Here is a 19,277-nt window from a genome sequence, read left to right as displayed (position 1 = left end):
GCTTCCTTGCTGTGAACTATCTACAACCTCCTCATCATCATCATCTTCCTCACCCTCAAAACCCACTTCCATGTTGCCTCCCACTCCTTGGACGGACTCAAAGCACAGGGTTGGGGTAGTGGTGGCTGCACCCCCTAGAATGGCATGCAGCTCATCATAGAAGCGGCATGTCTGGGGCTCTGAACCGGAGCGGCCGTTTGCCTCTCTGCTTTTTTGGTAAGCTTGCCTCAGCTCCTTAATTTTCATGCAGCACTGCTGCAGTTCCCTGTTATAGCCTCTGTCCTTTGTGCCACTGGAGATTTTTTCAAATATTTTGGCATTTTGTCTTTTTGAACGGAGTTCTGCCAGCACTGATTCGTCTCTCCATACAGATCCCGTACCTCCCATTTGGTCCATGCTGGAGCTCTTCGGCAATTCTGGGACTGCATGGTCTCCTGGGATGATGAGCTCTGCATGGTGACCTGTGCAGGTGAGCTCGCCACGCTGGCCAAACAGGAAATGAGATTCAAAAGTTCATGGGCCTTTTCCTGTATACCTGGCCAGTGCATCTGAGTTGAGAGCACTGTCCAGAGAGGTCACAACTGAGCACTCTGGGATAGCTCCCGAAGGCCAATACCGTCGAATTGCGTCCACAGTACCTCAAATTCGACCTGGCCGATTTCAGCACTAATCCCCTCGTCGGGGGTGGAGTAAAGAAATCAATTTTAAGAGTCCTTTAAGTCGAAAAAAAGGGCTTCAGTGTGTGGACGGGTGCAGGGTTAAATCGAGATAACGCTGCTCAATTTAACCTAAACTCATAGTGTGGACCAGACTTGAGACTCCAACTGTGAGAGCTACAGCACTATACATAAGAACTGCCATACCTGGTCAGACCAAAGGTCCATCTAGCCCATTATCCTGTCTTCTGACAGTGGCCAAAACCAGGTGCCCCAGAGGGAATGAACAGAAAAGGTAATCATCAAGTGATCCATCCCCTGTCGTCCATTCCCAGCTTCTGGCAAACAGAGGCTAGGGACACCATCCCTGCCCATACTGGCTAATAGCCATTGATGGACCTATCCTCCATGAATTTGTCTAGTTCTTTTTTGAATCCTGTTATAGTCCTGGCCTTCACAATATCCTCTGGCAAGGAGTTCCACAGGTTGACTGTGCGTTCTGTAAAAAAATATTTCCTTTTGTTTGTTTTAAACCTGCTGCCTATTAATTTCATTTAGTGGCCCCTAGTTCTTGTGGTCCGAGAAAGGATTAAATAAGACTTCCTTATTTATTTTTTCCACACCAGTCATGATTTTATAGACCTCTATCATATCCCCCCTTAGTTGTCTCTTTTCCAAGCTGAAAAGTCCAAATCTTATTAATCTCTCCTCATATGGAAGTCATTCCATATCCCTAATCATTTTTGTTGCCCTTTTCTGAACCTTTTCCAATTCCAGTATATCTTTTTTGAGATGGGGCAACCACATCTGCATGCAGTATTCAAGATGTGGGCTTAGCATGGATTTATATAGAGGCAATATGGTATTTTCTGTCTTATCTATCCCTTTCTTAATGATTCCCAACATTCTGTTTGCTTTTTTGACTGCTGCTGCACATTGAGTGGATGTTTTCAAAGAACTATCCACAATGACTCCAAGATCTCTTTCTTGAGTGGTAACAGCCAATTTAGACCCTATCATTTTATATGTATAGTTGGTATTATGTTTTCCAATGTGCATTACTTTGCATTTATCAACATTAAATTTCATCTGCCTTTTTGTTGTCCAGTCACCCGGTTTTGAGAGATCCTTTTGTAGCTCTTCGCAGTCTGCCTGGGACTTAACTATCTTGAACAATTTTGTATCATATGCAAATTTTGCCACCTCACTGTTTACGCCGTTTTCCAGATCATTTATGAATATGTTGAATAGTTTCGGTCCCAATACAGACCTCCGGGGGACAGCACTATTTACCTCTCTCCATTCTGAAAACTGACCATTTAATCCTACCCTTTGTTTCCTATCTTTTAAGCAGTTACCAGTCCATGAGAGGACCTTCCCTCTTATCCCATGACAGCTGTAGACAGATCACTAAAAAGAAAGTGAGGTCAAGAAGAGCTGATGGGAATTCACTATGCTATGTTGCCAGCTGATTCAGAGAATAGCACTAGAGTCTGTTTTCTGAAGAAGCTACTGGTATACCAGAGGGTTCCCTATTATGGTCTGCAGAAAACTTGTTAGTGAACTGATCCCATGGTGCTGTTTCTCCTTCCTTGTTTCCAGTTGCTACATTGCATTAGAAGAGAGCTGAAAATACATAAATATTTCCTAATATTACTCTTCCATGTAAGTAATTGCAGTAGCTGCTAGTGGAATTCTACTGGACTGCCAATTAGAGGGAAAGTGATCCATTGGGCAATCTCTCTAGCAAGATATAGTCCACTCTATGAAAAGCTTTGAGAACCCCTAAGTATTCAACAAGCCTGCTCTGTTGGGTTAAGGTTAAATTAGCCTCATCCTCTAGGAAGGGAAAAATGAAACCCCCAAATGAGGTCACTAACAATAAACAAACTAAACTGGAAAGGTACAGTGTTAATTTCAAGTAATAAAAATATTAATTTCACAGTACGATGCTAAAATTGTTGTGTAATGTACAGAATCTCTCTAAATCACAGAAAAGTCAAATTAGGCTTCATTGCATCTGAAAACCCACCACCCATTTCACATGATGTAATTAGTGAAACAACTCTGGGCAAGTGGCAAGGCATGTTTAAGTAAACAACTAGAACAATGCAGTCTCAAAGATTTCTGGCTTGTAGGGCGGGGAATTGCCTAAATAGAGTGTAACTTTTAAAGTGAAAAAATATATTTGGCATGACTTGTGGGGAAGCAGGAACTGAGAATTGTAGCTAATCAAGCATTTTTATGATTATTTGGCTAGACTCCGGAGAAGAAGGAAAATTTATGTAACTTAGTAGAGCAAAGACCAGCATATGGAGACTAAGAATAAAATCATTGAATTTAGTCTAGAAGTAAGCACAATAGAAATCAGGCAAGTAACCTAAAGGTGATTATGGGTAAAATAATACCAGATCCATTGGTCCAAGTTTTGCAAGCAATCGAAAAACAACAACAGGGCTTTTTAGGTATGTATGGGAAGAGGTTCTACTATATAGGCTTGGCTAGAATTTCTGACACTACAGGAGATACTGTGAGCTAGATCCTCACTGGAGTAAATCGTCATATAGTTCCATTGACTAGCTGTGGCACTGGCTCTGCATATTGTGACGGGGCAAGGCCAGATGGCTATAGAAAAGTAGTGGGAGATAGATATATTAGCTCCAGGCTAAACAAATCTCTGGTACCAGGATAAGTTAAACGGAAGCTGCTCCAGATCAATTAAAACACCTGGGGCCAATTAAGAACTTTCCAGAAGGCAGGGAGAATGCTAGGTTGATTGGGACACCTGAAGCCAATCAGGGACTGGCTGAAACTAGTTAAAAGCCTCCCAGTTAGTCAGGTGGGGGTGGATGTCAGGAGCTGTGGGAGGAAGTTGCGCTGTTGGAGAGACCGAGCAGTACACACCATATCAGGCACAAGGAAGGAGGCCCTGAGGTAAGCGTGAAGTGGAGTTTGAGGAAGTGGGGGCTGCTGTGGGGAAGTAGCCCAGGAAATTGTACGTGTCATGTTTCTAAAAGGTCAGCTACCATAGCTAATACTATTAGGGTCCCTGGGCTGGAGCCCAGAGTAGAGGGCGGGCCCTGGCTCCCCCCTTTGCCCTCCCCCTGATTAATCACTGAGACTGGGAGACAACAGAGACTGTGCAAAGGAGGATAGCTTCTCCTCACCTCCCTTGCTGGCTTATGATGAAAATGGCTCAGTAGACTGTGACCCTTGTCTCTCTAGAGATAAGGGTTATGTGGAGGGTCACAGTGAGCCTCTGAGGCTAGCAAAATCTGCCAGGAAATGCAGGACCCATGGAGACAAGGACAGAGCTTTGTCACAATATGTACAACTTTGGTCACTTTGTTTTCAAAAAGAAAATTGCATAGATTGAAAAGATGCAGCAAATGACCATGGAGGATTTGCAACTACATACCTGGGATTATTAGCCAGACTTGGCCTATAATTCTAATACATTTCATAGAGGTTTAGAAGATAAGCAAAAGGAAACCATGAATTCCTGACAATGGGTGGATTGTCATTTTACTTATTCAAAAATGAAAGGTCAAAGACTGAAGTTAAAAAGGGAAGTAAACTAGAAATCAGTCAGGGGGACTGCATCAATATATTTGTGGTGCTATTCCATCTTTGACTGCATGTAACTTTCATGAATGTTAGAGATGCTAGGGCTGATTCTCCTCTCATGAACACCAATTTTACAGTTGCTTGCAATGGATTTATTCCTGATTTACAACAGTGTAACGGAGAACAGAATCTGGCTCACGAACACAAAGACTTATAGAAGTGCTGCATGTTCAAAATGCTTAGTTAATACACACGTATCTCTGGGAGAAGAGTTCTAAGAGAGGTTGAAATATAGAACAACTGCTGAAAATAATATGAGCAAGTAGTATAAATCAGTCCAAGAGAGGGGCTGCTGTATTACTTTTCAAGAAAATATGAACTGCCACTACGTAGATTTTTGGGGATTACAGAGAAAGAATAACAGGTTTCAGAGTAGCAGCTGTGCATAGTGTGTTTTCACTTCTGTTATAATACTAAATAATAATGCTTACATTCAATGAAAGGCTCTCAAAGCACTTCAGGAACATTAATGAATTAATATCAGTGATCTCTCTAGGAGGTTCCACAGTAGCAGTATTGCCATTTTATGGATAAGAAACTGTGGCACAAAGAAATTCAGTGACTTGCTTAAGGTCACACTGCACATCATTGTCAGTGCAGGTAATTTAACCCCCAGCTCTTATTCCTAGTTCTCGACTTTAACCATTAGAACGTGCTTCCTGCTTTGTAACAAATGGAATGGGACAAATTCTGTTCTCTTATACCCATGCAAACCAACTGAATTCAGGAGAGTTACTGAATGGCAAGTGAGAGCAGATCTTGTCTCCATGACATTATAAAACGTTCCCTCCCTCCTCCCTAAAAGGCTCTTGTTGATACTGTGATGGAAGTCAGCTGGTTCTAACCTACATTAAACCCCTGTTTAATTCATCATGGTCTATTAGACTGAAGTAGAAGAGTCCTACAAGGAAAGTGGTGGATGAATTGTCACCTTAGACAATTGAGCTAGACTAGAAAAAACTCGGGTTATCAAGCGATTAAAAAATTAATTGTGCGATTAATCGCACTGTTAAACAATAATAAAATACCATTTATTTAAATATTTTTGCATGGTTTTTCTACATTTTCAAATATATTGATTTCAATTACAACATAGAATACAAAGTGTCGAGTGCTCACTTTATATTTATTTCTGATTACAAATATTTGCACTGTAAAAACCAAAAGAAATAGTATTTTTCAATTCACCTAATACAAGTACTGTAGTGCAATCCCTTTATCATGAAAGTTGAACTTACAAATGTAGAATTATGTATAAAAAATAACTGCATTCAAAAAGAAAACAATGTAAAATTTTAGAGCCTACAAGTCCACTCAGTCCTACTTCTTGTTCAGCCAATCGCTCAGACAAACAAGTTTGTTTACATTTGCAGGAGATAGTGCTGCCTGCTTCTTGTTCACAATGTCAGCTGAAAGTGAGAATAGGCATTCACATGGCACTGTTGCAGCCGATGTCATAACATATTTACATGCCAGAAGTGCTAAAGATTCATATATCCCTTCATGCTTCAACCATCATTCCAGAGGACATGTGTCCATGCTGATGATGGGTTCTGCTCAATAATGATCCAAAGCTGTGCAGACTGATGCATGTTCATTTTCAACATCTGAGTTAGGTGCCACTAGCAGAAGGTTCACAAAAAGAAAAGGAGTACTTGTGGCAACAGGAGAGTGGGTTTGTGGGCGGGGGGGGAGAAAACCTGGATTTGTGCTGGAAATGGCCCACCTTGATTATCATACACATTGTAAGGAGAGTGATCACTTTAGATAAGCTATTACCAACAGGAGAGTGGGTTTGTTTGCGGGGGGAAGGGGGAGAAAACCTGGATTTGTGCTGGAAATGGCCCACCTTGATTATCATACACATTGTAAGGAGAGTGATCACTTTACATAAGCTATTACCAGCAGGAGAGTGGGGTGGGGGGAGAGAAAACCTTTTGTAGTGATAAACACCCATTTTTTCATGATTTGTGTGTATAAAAACATCTTCTGTATTTTCCACAGTATGCATCCGATGAAGTGAGCTGTAGCTCATGAAAGCTTATGCTCAAATAAATTGGTTAGTCGCTAAGGTGCCACAAGTACTCCTTTTCTTTTTGCGAATACAGACTAACACGGCTGCTACTCTGAAACCAGCAGAAGGTTTGATTTTCTTTTTTGGTGGTTCGGGTTCTGTAGTTTCCGCATTGGAGTGTTGCTCTTTTAAGACTTCTGAAAGCATGCTCCACAACTCATCCCTCTCAGATTTTGGAAGGCACTTCAGATTCTTAAACCTTGGGTCAAGTGCTGTAGCTATCTTTAGAAATCTCACATTGGTACCTTCTTTGCATTTTGCCAAATCTGCAGCGAAAATGTTCTTAAAATGAACAACGTGCTGAGTCATCATCTGAGACTGCTATAACATGCAATATATGGCAGAATGTGGGTAAAACAGAGCAGGGGACATACAATTCTCCCCCAAGGAGTTCAGTCACAAATTTAATTAACGCATTATTTTTTAAACGAGCATCATCAACGTGGAAGCATGTCCTCTGGAATGGTGGCCAAAGCATGAAGGGGCACACAAATGTTTAGCATATCTGGCACGTAAATACCTTGAAATGCCGGCTACACAAGTGCCATGCAAACACCTGTTCTCACTTTCTGGAAACATTGTAAATAAGAAGTGGGCAGCATTTTCTCCCATAAATGTAAACAAATTTGTTTGGCTGAGCGAGAAGTAGGACTGAATGGATTTGTAGGCTTTAAAGTTTTGCATTGTTTTTGAGTGCAGTTATGTAACAAAAAAAACTCAACATTTGTAAATTGCACTTTCACGATAAAGAGATTGCACTACAGTACTTGTATGAGGGAAATTGAAAAATACTATTTCTTTTGATTTATCACTTTTACAGTGCAAATATTTGCAATTAAAAATAATATAAAGTGACCACTGAACACTTGTATTCTGTGTTGTAATAGAAATCAAAACATGCATAAATATTTAATAGACTACCAATTGAAATTTATTGTTTAACAGTGCAATTAAAATTGAGATTCATGGTTTTAATCGTGATTAATTTTTTTTTAGTTAATCACATGAGTTAATCGACAGCCCTAGAAAAAACAGTGGAAAACATATAAATGGGAAGAATCCAGGACTTGCAGAAGTAGAGGTATTATTCAGAGAATGTGTACTTCACTGTGCACTTCCATAACTGAATTGTCTGGTATCAGTATCCCTCTTTTTGGAAATATAGTGTGGATAAATATTCCTTATTTCCTTTCAGGGCTTTTGCTGATGGTAATAGCCTGGTTTTAAATGGGATAATACATTTTCCCTCTTATTATCTAAGATCTTCAGAGCACCATAGATTCATGAATTAAGGCAGAAGGAGTAATTTGATCCTATCACGCTGTCTAAATATTATTTGATCTGGAACACAGACATTAAGAAACTCCAAGAAATAAAAATGCAGCTTTTTGACTTGGTATGGCTAGAACTACTGGTTGTTAACAGCAGTAAATTAAGGGCTCCTTCAGAGAATTGACACTGTCATTGGTTATGTTAAACGTTTTTCAGACTATGCACAAGGTTGCAAAATATATTTTCATAGCGAAAGCATAGTATTTGCACAAGGTTAATATTTTCTCTGTGTCTTTGTATGTACTACAGAGACTCACAAAAAGTTGCTAAATAGTAAAAGAACCCTAGATGTTTGAATAAAAGCACTGTGTTTGATTTGCTATATCTCTGTGGGATTATATTATTGGATTTGGACAACTGCTTGTTGTCCAAAGTTTCCTGAATTTTAGCACTAACGTTTCTTTTAAACAAAAGTGCATTGGTTGTTCTGTGCTATTTTCTACTGGGTTTTCTCTTTTTAAAATACTTCAATCATCTAATCAGGGAGCAGAAACCACAAAACAGGAATAAGGAATAGTGGATGAAGCAAACAACTTGTGAACAGCTAATCTATAATCTGAAAAATATTTGCCCAAACAATTCAGTGAACACATATGAATAGCAAATACATTTTAACAAAATCAGCATTGGTTTGTGAATGATCCAAAAATAAGGCTAAATACTAACCAATATATTAAGGCTAGTTGTAGTATATGGCATTATATACAAGCCAAATTATTTCACCTAGAAAATAATAATTGGTAATGACCCCTTTATTTTGGTTGCCTAACACCTCTCTTTGTAAAAGACTCTTGATATCTTTTTCTGAGAAGCTCTAACACCTCCATTGTACCCAGAGTGACAAATCCCATGCCTGCAGTCCAGAGCAGTTCTGGTGGTGTCTTTCCATGTGGAACAAAGGTTGCCCATAATAAAGATGACTGCCACTACCATTGTTTTCAGTGTGACTGAAGTCAGGTTCTCTGCAGCGAAGACAGCTCGCCCTGATCTTTGATTAGGGGTCTGGCCAGGAAACTATGAAGACGCAGGAATGAGGCCTCGGGAAGGCAACTGAGACAGGTACAGGAGGGATACTGAGGGCTTGTAAGAGAGATGGAATTCAGGGTTAGGCTGGAGAGGGTGCTGGGGATTCAACCCACTTAAGTGGTTCAATGGAACTACTCATAAGAGTAAATTATTTGCACAAGTAAGGGTTGGAGCTTCAAGACAAACTTCAGACTATGGAAACCTCTCCTTTGTTCATCAATATGTTTTATGTACTGTCTGTTAAAAATACAAGTTAGGAGGGCTTGAACAGAAGGGATGTGGAGCTTCTGAATATATGTTTTTCATCAAACACTGTATGCCAGAAATAGACTTTTTTCCTTGTTGGTTTCCACTTTTTATAAGAAAATAAAGTTTAAGTGATTGCTGAAGACAAAGTATAGTGAATGGTACAAGACTAGGATATTGTGTGGAAGGTAAATGGCAGGTCTGGCTTGAAAAACAGCATAAATGTGGACTGCGTAGTACCTTAGGGATCTGAAAAAGTACAATCAATGTCCACACATCACATACTTTCCACTTTCCCAACGGAAAAAAAAGTGCTATTTTCTCTTTGAAATCCTTGGAAAGTCTGCTAAAACACATTTCCTAACCCTGTGTGAACAAGTGTGATTTTTATAATCTTGGTGTTTGCTGTGAGTTGCATTACAAACCTCCATATACTTTCACTTGGAAAAAGGCTTGTGATTCAAATGCATCAAATAGCTAAATACAAATATTATTTACTTTTCTGATTAGATTAACAGCAATTCATTTCAAGTGCTTGCGAAATCAAGAACATCTCATTAATGCACTGAATAGCTACATAGAGTGCATAGTTTTAGGACCTTGAGAAACTGGTCTCTAGCAACCATGTTAATTTGGGTACAAGAAGAAGAGTGTGTATAAAAGACTCAGGAAATTGGATCTTCCATGAGGGGAAAAAAACATATTGTATGGAAAAGAGGTACTTGGGTATTAAATATTTCATTGTTTTAAATTTTTAAATGGCCAGATGTTCCCATGAAGCATATTGTACGTAGTCCTAAATTAAACTCTTCACTATAAGGTGTTTAATAGAGTGACCAAACTACCCTGAGGCAATAGGATAAAAACTTCACATACCCCTTTGGAATTAACAGTGCAGCAAGTTCCTGTAATCTCCTGACTCAGTATGTGGAAAGAGCTCACACAAATTACTCAGTGAACACATTTACAGTGTGTCACTTTTGGTTTTGTCAGTCTGTGCAAATGTTTGGCAAACCCAGTTTTTTGAAAATGTATTTCTAGTAGAAAGTACTGTTTACAAAACTACATTTCCCATCTCTTTCTGTCATTTTCCCTCACCTGCTTTGCTTGACATGACTGTAACATCGGTATAGTTCTATGACCACGAAGAAATAAATGCAAAAGACCTTTGGTTTTATATAGCACCTTGAATGTGAAAGGTATCTCAAACAGCTTTGCAAACCTATCGGATGCCAGTAGCAGAGTGACTCTGTAGTGCAGGTAAATAGCACCCATTATTACATGTTTCACCTTGTTTTACTGAGAGGGTACGTCTTTACTACCGAAAAAGGTGTCTGCTCAAACTGGCATCGAACTCAAGCTGCTAATCTCAGTTAAAAGCTGAGTTGCTGTGTCTTTACTGCAATGTTATCCTGAGTTAGTTAACCTGAGTTGAGAACACGTTTATTTTTTGTCTCACTGAAGACATACCCAGAAAAGGAATCTTGACCATATTACTGGGATTAGGAATTGACTATTCTTTCAGTAGTGCCATGGGATTGAATTTTGACCTGGAGAGCTACACAGAGACCTCAGCCTATAACCTCATTTTATGCAAAGAATCTACCTAAGTAACTGTCAGTGCAACTGCTTACCAGCACTAAGTTGTAGTGTGAGCACAGGGTGTAAGCTCGAAGCCAGGTGTGACACTTGATTTTTAGTTGACAAGACAGCTAACAATTAAGCCAGTCTTCAGTAATTTCCTGTAGTTGAACCAATCCAGGGGTCCTCTGTGACTGGGTATGTACCCTACACAGGCCCTGAATGGGCTAATGGGGGCCTGAGAGGCCTTTTATGCTACTTGGCTGCAGCTGGAGGATGGGCTAAACTTAACTGGGGAAGGAGCTGGGAGCTTACTATAAAGGCAGACTATCTGTAGTGGAAAGTTGCTGCAGGGAGGGGAAGAAGGAATTCTATGCTCACTGCCTGGGACTAGGGCAGTTGTGAGACAAAAGCCTTGGGGCAGAGTGCGGCTGGGATCCTTGCCTGAGTAGAAAAGGCTGGCGAATGGCTAGGGCAGAGACAGTGGCTAGCTGAGGAGTGAGCTGCTCTACATGCAGCATTGCCAACCCCAAATGCTCAAAAATCATGAGGCAGGCTCACCAAAAACCATGGGATTGGCTTTAAAATCATGAGATTATGTAAAAGTAATAGATTTGGTGTTCTCTTTATTTGCCTTCTGCTTTTTGAGCTTTTAGGGTGCACTGGGGTCACATTTTGAAGCTTTCTCGACAGCCACAAGGGCTACAGAAACTTACATTTTCTTTAAGAAACGAAGGTTGAAATCATCCCATATCCACATGACTCCAGGAGTTGGGGCTTTAAGGAAAAGAAAAATAATTCTCATGAGACTCATGAAAGTTGGCAACACTGTAACATGCCATGACTGGCAAGGCAGCAGCGCTCCCACAGTGTGGCCACTCTTCTCCATCCTTAAACGCATTTCCCACCCCCCTCCTTTTATCATTTAGGGCCAGATTTATGAATGTCACGAAGCTTGTTCTCTGCTCCAGTGCCAGTGGAATCTGTCCCTAAAGCCAGTGTAAGTGGCTCAAGCATGATTACCCGAGTGCTCCTTCAGTGATGTGGAGCCATTGTAAGCCACGTATGCCACTCCCCCTCCATGCTGCTGACAAAGGGGGGGCATGGCTGGAGGAAAGGGGACTGGCTTCAGACACCACTGAACTGTAGCAGCAGTGGTTGGGGCCCCTTGGGGTCATTATAGCTGGTGTAAGTAAAAGCAGCCTTTAGATTGCTCCAGCCCTAAGCAGAGGGACCAGACCTGCATGGCAGCAGCACCAGGAATGGCAGCAAAGTGTAAAAGTGGTCTTAAAATGATGGTTGCATGTGCATTCCTGAACTGCACATGGACCCCCCCCCCGCTGCTGTCTGAGAGGGGAACGGGGAGGGGTTAGGCACCTCTATGGCCCTTTCCCTGACCCCAGCAGGGTCTGTGCTGGAGCGTGGGGGTGGACATCAATGGCCCTGGCCTTCTATGAATCCCTTTATTTGGGGTGGGCCCTGCATTCATTTCCATGGAAGGACAAACTGCATCTTCTCCAATGGGATGCTATGGGGAATCCCTTGCAGGAGGATCCTCACAGAGATCTCTCCCTGGGAGCGCCCTCCAGCAGACTTTACCAAGGAGAGAGTGATCTGTGCCAGGATCGCACCATGAGCATCTAGTCCAAGTCCACAGAAGTTCCTGACTTTCGGAATTACTATCAGACCACTGTCCTGATTATTAGTTTATTGAGCAACTTCTCCAAGCTAATGTGTGATTAAGCTCCCCAATGTAATGCTGTGGCCAAAAGAGCTAATGAGATTCTAGGATGCATAAACATAGGAATCTCGAGTGGTTGTCTTACCTCTGTAACTGGCATGGGTGCAATCACTGCTGGAATACTGTGTCCAGGTCTGGTGCCCACAAATTCAAGAAGGATGTTGATCAGTTGGACAGGATTCACAAAAGAATCATGAGATTGATTAAAGGCTTAGAAAACGTGCCTTATAGTGAGACTCACGGAGCTCAATCTATTTAGCTTATCAAAGAGAAGGCTAAGGGATGACTTGATTACAGTCTATAAATATCTACACAGGGAACCAATATTTAATCATGGGCTCTTCAATCTACTAGACAAAGATGTAACATGATCCAAGGGCTGGAAGATGAAATGAGGCAAATTCAGGATGCAAATAAGGGGTACATTTTTGACAGCCACAGTAACTAACCATTGGAACAATTTACCAAGGGTGATGGTGGATTCTTCATCACTGACCATCTTTAAATCAAGAGTGGATGTTTTTCTAAGAGATGCTCTAGGAATTATTTGGGGGGAAGTTCAATAGCCTGTGTTATACAGGAGGTTGGACTAGATGATCACAATGTTCCCTTCTGGGTTTGGAATATGCTGAAATATTACTTATTTTATTAGGATAGTTATTGCCAGGCTGCTGTAGACTGGAACTTCAACCCACTAGGTCATAACTTTGATGAAAATCCTATAATCCATTCTACCTCTTCCCCCCCGCCCCACTTCCTGCCCAGCACTCTTAGAATGTTTGCAGCCCATTTGGGATTAATCTCAGAACCCCATTAAAAAGACCTACTGCCTATCAGGTATGTTTTTGCCATCTGGTACATCTTACTAATTCTTCAAAGAGCAGGTCTTGACTTGAAATATATAACTTTTGAAGTATAGTACATAAAATGCTTTGGAGCAGTTTCACCAGGGGATTCATATACTTGACTTGTAATTTTTCACTTTTTATTATTTAATTTTTTTATTGTGACCGTAAAAACTTGTAAATTCATACAACCAGTGATAGTTTACAGGCAATGTTACATCATTCACAGTACATAGAAAGCATTCATTCCACAACAGCAGGTTCAGACAGATGGCGTGAGGCCCAACCACAAAGACCATATTTTCATATTATTATGCACCCTGGCAAGAGCAATTCACAGGCTGTCACAATATCAATAGCACAGTAACAAAGGCAACCAAACACACTTTACAGTATCTAGCCAGTATGTGAATGTGAGTGCGTGGAATGTAGTTACATTCCATCTTTACAGAAAGAGAGACGGCTTTCCTGTTTGTTCACAGATTTCCTTGGGGAACGACAAATCTTATGGTGTTAGAGGTTTTATGAATCCCTTAAACTTTATTTGGGAGTGAGTGAGTCACAGGTGTGGGGGTCACAAAACTCAGTGGGGTTCACCAACTTTTCCCCCTGTAATTTTAACGCAATGCTCTTTTCTCGATGGTAATTCAAATTTAAGACAACCATGTTTTCTAGAAAAAGGGAATCCTCCCTCAACAACTCATCTGGCCTACCCATATAAAGGCCATCTATAGCAAGTCAGTTGGTATAAACTGGGGTAGCCAACATACATCACTGAGGAACTGGTCCAATGTACTTACTGTTTTATTAGCACTTTCTTTACCCCCACGCTGCTTCTTTTTTTTGAGGGAAGAGTGGGCCTCAGTTTCCCTACCCCAAAGGTTCTGTGGCAGGGAGGGTGAGTTCTGGGACAGTGTGGTGATCCTTCTAAGAAGTCAATAATTATAGCAAAATCAGGTGAGCATCTCCCAGGTTGCAATGCCACTCACTTAAATTTGGCCCAGCCGCCCCTCCGTTGGGGGCTCACAGCGGCTCACAGTCCTGCACTCATTAAAGTTAATGGCAACTTCTATTATCTTCACGGGTTGCAGGGTCAGAGCCCTTTATTTAGCTAAAGGCTCATTAACAATGGAGATGGTGGCATCCATATATCATAACCTGAGCAGGAGATTGATGGGATGTAACATTTATTATTAGCACTCAAATGTGGCCTTCTCGCTATTGTGAGTTGAAAACCCCTGTCCTATAGTCCCCTTGCAGCAGGGTGGTGTAAGCCTCAGGGAAAGGAGCAAAAACTATGGAACACAGCACAGGGCTGAAAGCCTGTTATGTGGTCACTCTGGGTGTTCATCTGGACTCTTTGTTACTGTAAAAAGGGGCATCACTGAAAGGTGACCAGGCTGGAGGGCTACAATGTGGAAGATGCTGACTGCAGTAGAATTAAAACAGCAATCAACAGATTAGTGGGGACCCCTGCAATGCACTGACCTAGAACCATGGGGAGCCATGCTGATGTGGGCAACTGATTAAAGTGATCTCCTGTTTGCTATTCCATTCCCAATATCTGTAAAATGGGGGTATTAATGTTTCTCCATTTTTGCAAAGTGTTTTGAGGCTGTTTGATGTAAGTTCTACAGGTACAAAGTAGTAATATTAATACACATACTGAATTATATTGTCACCAGGTAAAAACACTGACATGCAGAAAATCAAATTTAATTTCTTGTCAACATTCGTTCTGATTTTTGTAATGTTTTAGCCATGAGGAAAAATAAGAGTCTTGAGAACCCAGTCAAGTGCAATGAACTGAGATTCTCTGGTTCCCCAGTTGAGTGGAGGTAAATCCCTAAATACCTCTCAAAAGAAACCAGTCTTAGAGCTGAAGCTATTCCGAACCTTTGCAAGTATGGGACTGTATGTTGGAAACAGTGCTCTTCTTCTACTCCTACAGAGAGTTCCATGTTCTCCCTGGCTGGTGGAAAATGTCACTGTTGCCTAGTTCTTTGGTGCCCTATCTAAGTGGGCTGGGGATATCAGTCCAGTTCCCAGTAAGAATGCATCTATCTCACAAAAATCATAATTGCTGGCCATTTTGGCAGTGCCACCATAGACTGGGGACTAAATGAGTATGTAGTTAAAATGGCTGTGTATTTATATCATGATCAACCTCCGTACTTCCCTGCATACCTCCATGCTTAACATCACAAAGAGAAAATTCAGTGTTTTAAGCAGATAACACATCAAATGATGGACTTAGCAAACACTGAAATGAATCCCCTGGAATATGAAGTAATATTCAGAATATCCTTAATATGGGCTCTTGTAGGGTCCAATGAATGTGCATGATTTCTTGAAACAGATAAAAATATTTGAATCCTTCAGGAAGGGAGATTCTGGAAACTGTAATAATTTATTTGGTTGAGTGTTCCTAGAAAAGTGGCTGTGTGAGCGAATAAGGGATTGAACTATGGCAGATGGTGCTATTCTGGAGAAGAAATTAGGTCTTAATACAGATTGTAATAGTGTGAACCAGATGCTCATCTCACACTTTATCTTTGAAAAGACTTGGGAGTATGCCAAGCAGATCCATGTATGCATCATGCATCTGGAAAAAACATACAGCTTGATCCTGAGAGGCTTATTAAGGGAGGAGTAGCTTTTGCAAGCCACTGAGCTCTTAATTAAAAAAGAGAAACCTGTTAAGATGTGACACTCTGTCAGGAGCTCCCTTTTGTCATTTACGTGGATGGAGAAACATTCCCAGCAGAGCAAGGGCTGCAGTAATCTAGGTGTCTAGTATAGTATCTAGTATAGACAAGATAAATTGACCGCTGAGCGCTCTCCGGTACTCCATCAGAACGAGAAGCGTAAGTGGAGTCGACAGGAGAGCGTCAGCTGTCAACTTACCGCAATGAAGACACCACAGTAAGTATATCTAAGTACGTCGACTTCAGCTATGCTATTCATGTAGCTGAAGTTGCATATTTTAGATCGACCCCATGCGGTAGTGTAGACAAGCCCCTACTGTCTCAGCTTCCACCACAATAGACGAGGGAGCCACCAGGTATAATATTTTACTCCTTGCAAATGGTACAAAATCACCAGTTCTACTGCATGGTCTCACCTGATGCAGCTAGCACCCTCCCCGTGACTATCTTAGGCACTTATGTGGCCCCCATTCCATAGAATATGAGCACCACGCAATCTCCAGTGAAATGTGTGAGGCTGGGAAGTGCTATTTATCCCCATGTTACACATGGGGAACTGTGGCACAGACTAAAGCCCCGATCATCCAAGGTATTGAGGTGCTAAACTTCCATTGAAATCAGTGGAAGTCAGGAGCTTAAATACCTTTGAGGTTTTGGAGCCACGTGACTTACCCAGGGCACTTTTGGCAAAGCAGGGAACTGAATGCCAGTCTCGCAAGACTTAGGTGAGTGCCCTAATCATTGGCCCATCCTTACAAGCCTTCTGGCACCTTTAAAAAGTAGTTTAAAAAAAAATCTTTTAACCATCTCAGGCCTGATTCTCCTTTTCAGTGAAGTTTGTGCAGTTACTTACACCAGTGCAATGGAGGTGTAACTGCTGTCCCATTCTGATGTGGTAGCATTTTACACCCACTTTGCCCTGCATGCTTTCTGCATGCTTGCTGCCTGGGGAGCACAGTTTGAGGCACCATCTTGCACCCAATTCTCTTGCATACCCATGCTAAAGACAGGGATTCTCTGGCCCATACTCTGTTCATTTGTGTCTCTATGATTGTAATTAATTATTGTAGTTGAGCTTTTTTCCCTTTTCATGTAGTCAATGAGAACTTGATTCTAATGACGTTCTCTGGGTTTAATATTGTTTTACCTAATAAAACAGGGGGTGCGTGTGAGAGAGAGTCCGAGACCGTGTCTATTCATAGCATATGCAGCTGTAAAAATGTCAGAGGGTCAAAATATTGGAAACACACTATGCAGGGCAATGTTGGCACAATACTAGAGTCAATATCCTAAGAACATGTTTACAAACACAAAAAGGCCCTAGGTGGAGGTGCTTCCTATGAGTCTCATCTGAGGTGATAATTGGCTGGTGTAAAAATGTTATTTGCTCAGTATGCTAAAGTCCAGTGCAATCTGAATAGTCTGTTGTGCTCGTCATTTGCAGACAATTAATTTTGACCTTGTTTATCTAAAATAATTATTGACATAGAAATTATTAAGCTAGATTTTTTTCACAAGATTGAAAAAGCTTTACCCATCTTGCTGGGTTTCATTGCCCATTGTTAAGTCAGCAGTCAGACACCGCTGGATTGTGTCTGAGTATATGGATTCCTCTGAGGGAGAGTCAGAGCTTCCCTGTTGTTCTCCCTCTGTAACTTCTCTGACCTTTATTCAGTCCCTGATCTCCTGGCCTCCCATCCTGATTTGCCATTTTCAAACTACCTCATGAAACAAATATATTAAGTGCATGTAAGACTACATGACTGCTATGAACCTGTGCTTTGGAGACCACATCACTGTAATCCTATGGGGTATGAAGCTATCAAGCGGTGATGATGCCTTTTGTTTTGTGTGTACTACACCTTTATATTTCTAGGTACTATCTGTGTGGGTAGAATTCAGCAGCCATTTTTATTACCAGAGATCTGGGTGGACTGTTAGAGGAGGCAGGGGTTTTGCCTAAACACAAAAGCTGCACCAGTTTCACTAAAATAAATGTTTAAATCCATCTTATTAAATGGTGCGAACACTGTCTGGAGACACTTAAACTGGTTTACAGGTGGCTTATATTGATCGATTTCAACTAAATTGGACTAAAACTCTAGCATGGGTAGTGGCAAAGGCCTAACAATAGAATTGTTAAATGTTGAAGATTAGCTGTCTAATGACACAGAAGTGGCTGCTGCCCCAGGGCAAACCAGTTTGGCAAGTCTGAATTCAGGGGGAGGTTACCTTGGCAACTGTCAGGTGGCAAAGGTCCATGATAACCTGGGGAGGCTGATCAGGATGTCACCTGACAAAGGAAACTGGAAGTTATAAAAGGGCGGGAGCTGCTCAGGGGCCATTTTTCTGTAGCTGAAGAGGAAACATAGAATCATAGAATCATAGAATATCAGGGTTGGAAGGGACCTCAGGAGGTCATCTAGTCCAACCTCCTGCTCAAAGCAGGACCAATCCCCAATCAAATCATCCCAGCCAGGGCTTTGTCAAGCCTGACCTTAAAAACTTCCAAAGAAGATGATTCTACCACCTCCCTAGGTAACGCATTCCAGTGTTTCACCACCCTCCTAGTGAAAAAGTTTTTCCTAATATCCAACCTAAACCTCCCCCACTGCAACTTGAGACCATTACTCCTTGTCCTATCCTCTTCTACCACTAGAACCATCCTCTCTGGAACCACCTCTCAGGTAGTTGAAAGCAGCTATCAAATCCCCCCTCATTCTTCTCTTCCGCAGACTAAACAATCCCAGTTCCCTCAGCCTTTCCTCATAAGTCATGTTTTCCAGAACCCTAATCGTTTTTGTTGCCCTTCGCTGGACTCTCTCCAATTTATCCACATTTTTCTTGTAGTGTGGGGCCCAAAACTGGACACAGTACTCCAGATGAGGCCTCACCAATGTCGAATAGAGGGGAACGATCACGTCCCTTGATCTGCTCGCTATGCCCCTACTTATACATCCCAAAATGCCATTGGCCTTCTTGGCAACAAGGGCACACTGCTGACTCATATCCAGCTTCTAGTCCACTGTCACCCCTAGGTCCTTTTCCGCAAAACTGCTGCCTAGCCATTCGGTCCCTAGTCTGTAGCTGTGCATTGGGTTCTTCCGTCCTAAGTACAGGACCCTGCACTTATCCTTACTGAACCTCATCAGGTTTCTTTTGGCCCAATCCTCCAATTTGTCTAGGTCCCTCTGTATCCTATCCCTGCCCTCCAGCGTATCTACCACTCCTACCAGTTTAGCATCATCCGCAAATTTGCTGAGGGTGCAATCCACACCATCCTCCAGATCATTTATGAAGATATTGAACAAAACCGGCCCCAGGACCGACCCCTGGGGCACTCCACTTGACACCGGCTGCCAACTAGACATGGAGCCATTGATCACTACCCGTTGAGCCCGACAATCTAGCCAACTTTCTACCCACCTTATAGTGCATTCA

The sequence above is a fragment of the Chelonia mydas genome, chromosome 2, assembly GCF_015237465.2.
Source record: "Chelonia mydas isolate rCheMyd1 chromosome 2, rCheMyd1.pri.v2, whole genome shotgun sequence".
NCBI classification, from domain to species: domain Eukaryota; kingdom Metazoa; phylum Chordata; order Testudines; family Cheloniidae; genus Chelonia; species Chelonia mydas.
Note: the sequence above shows the minus strand (reverse complement) of the source record.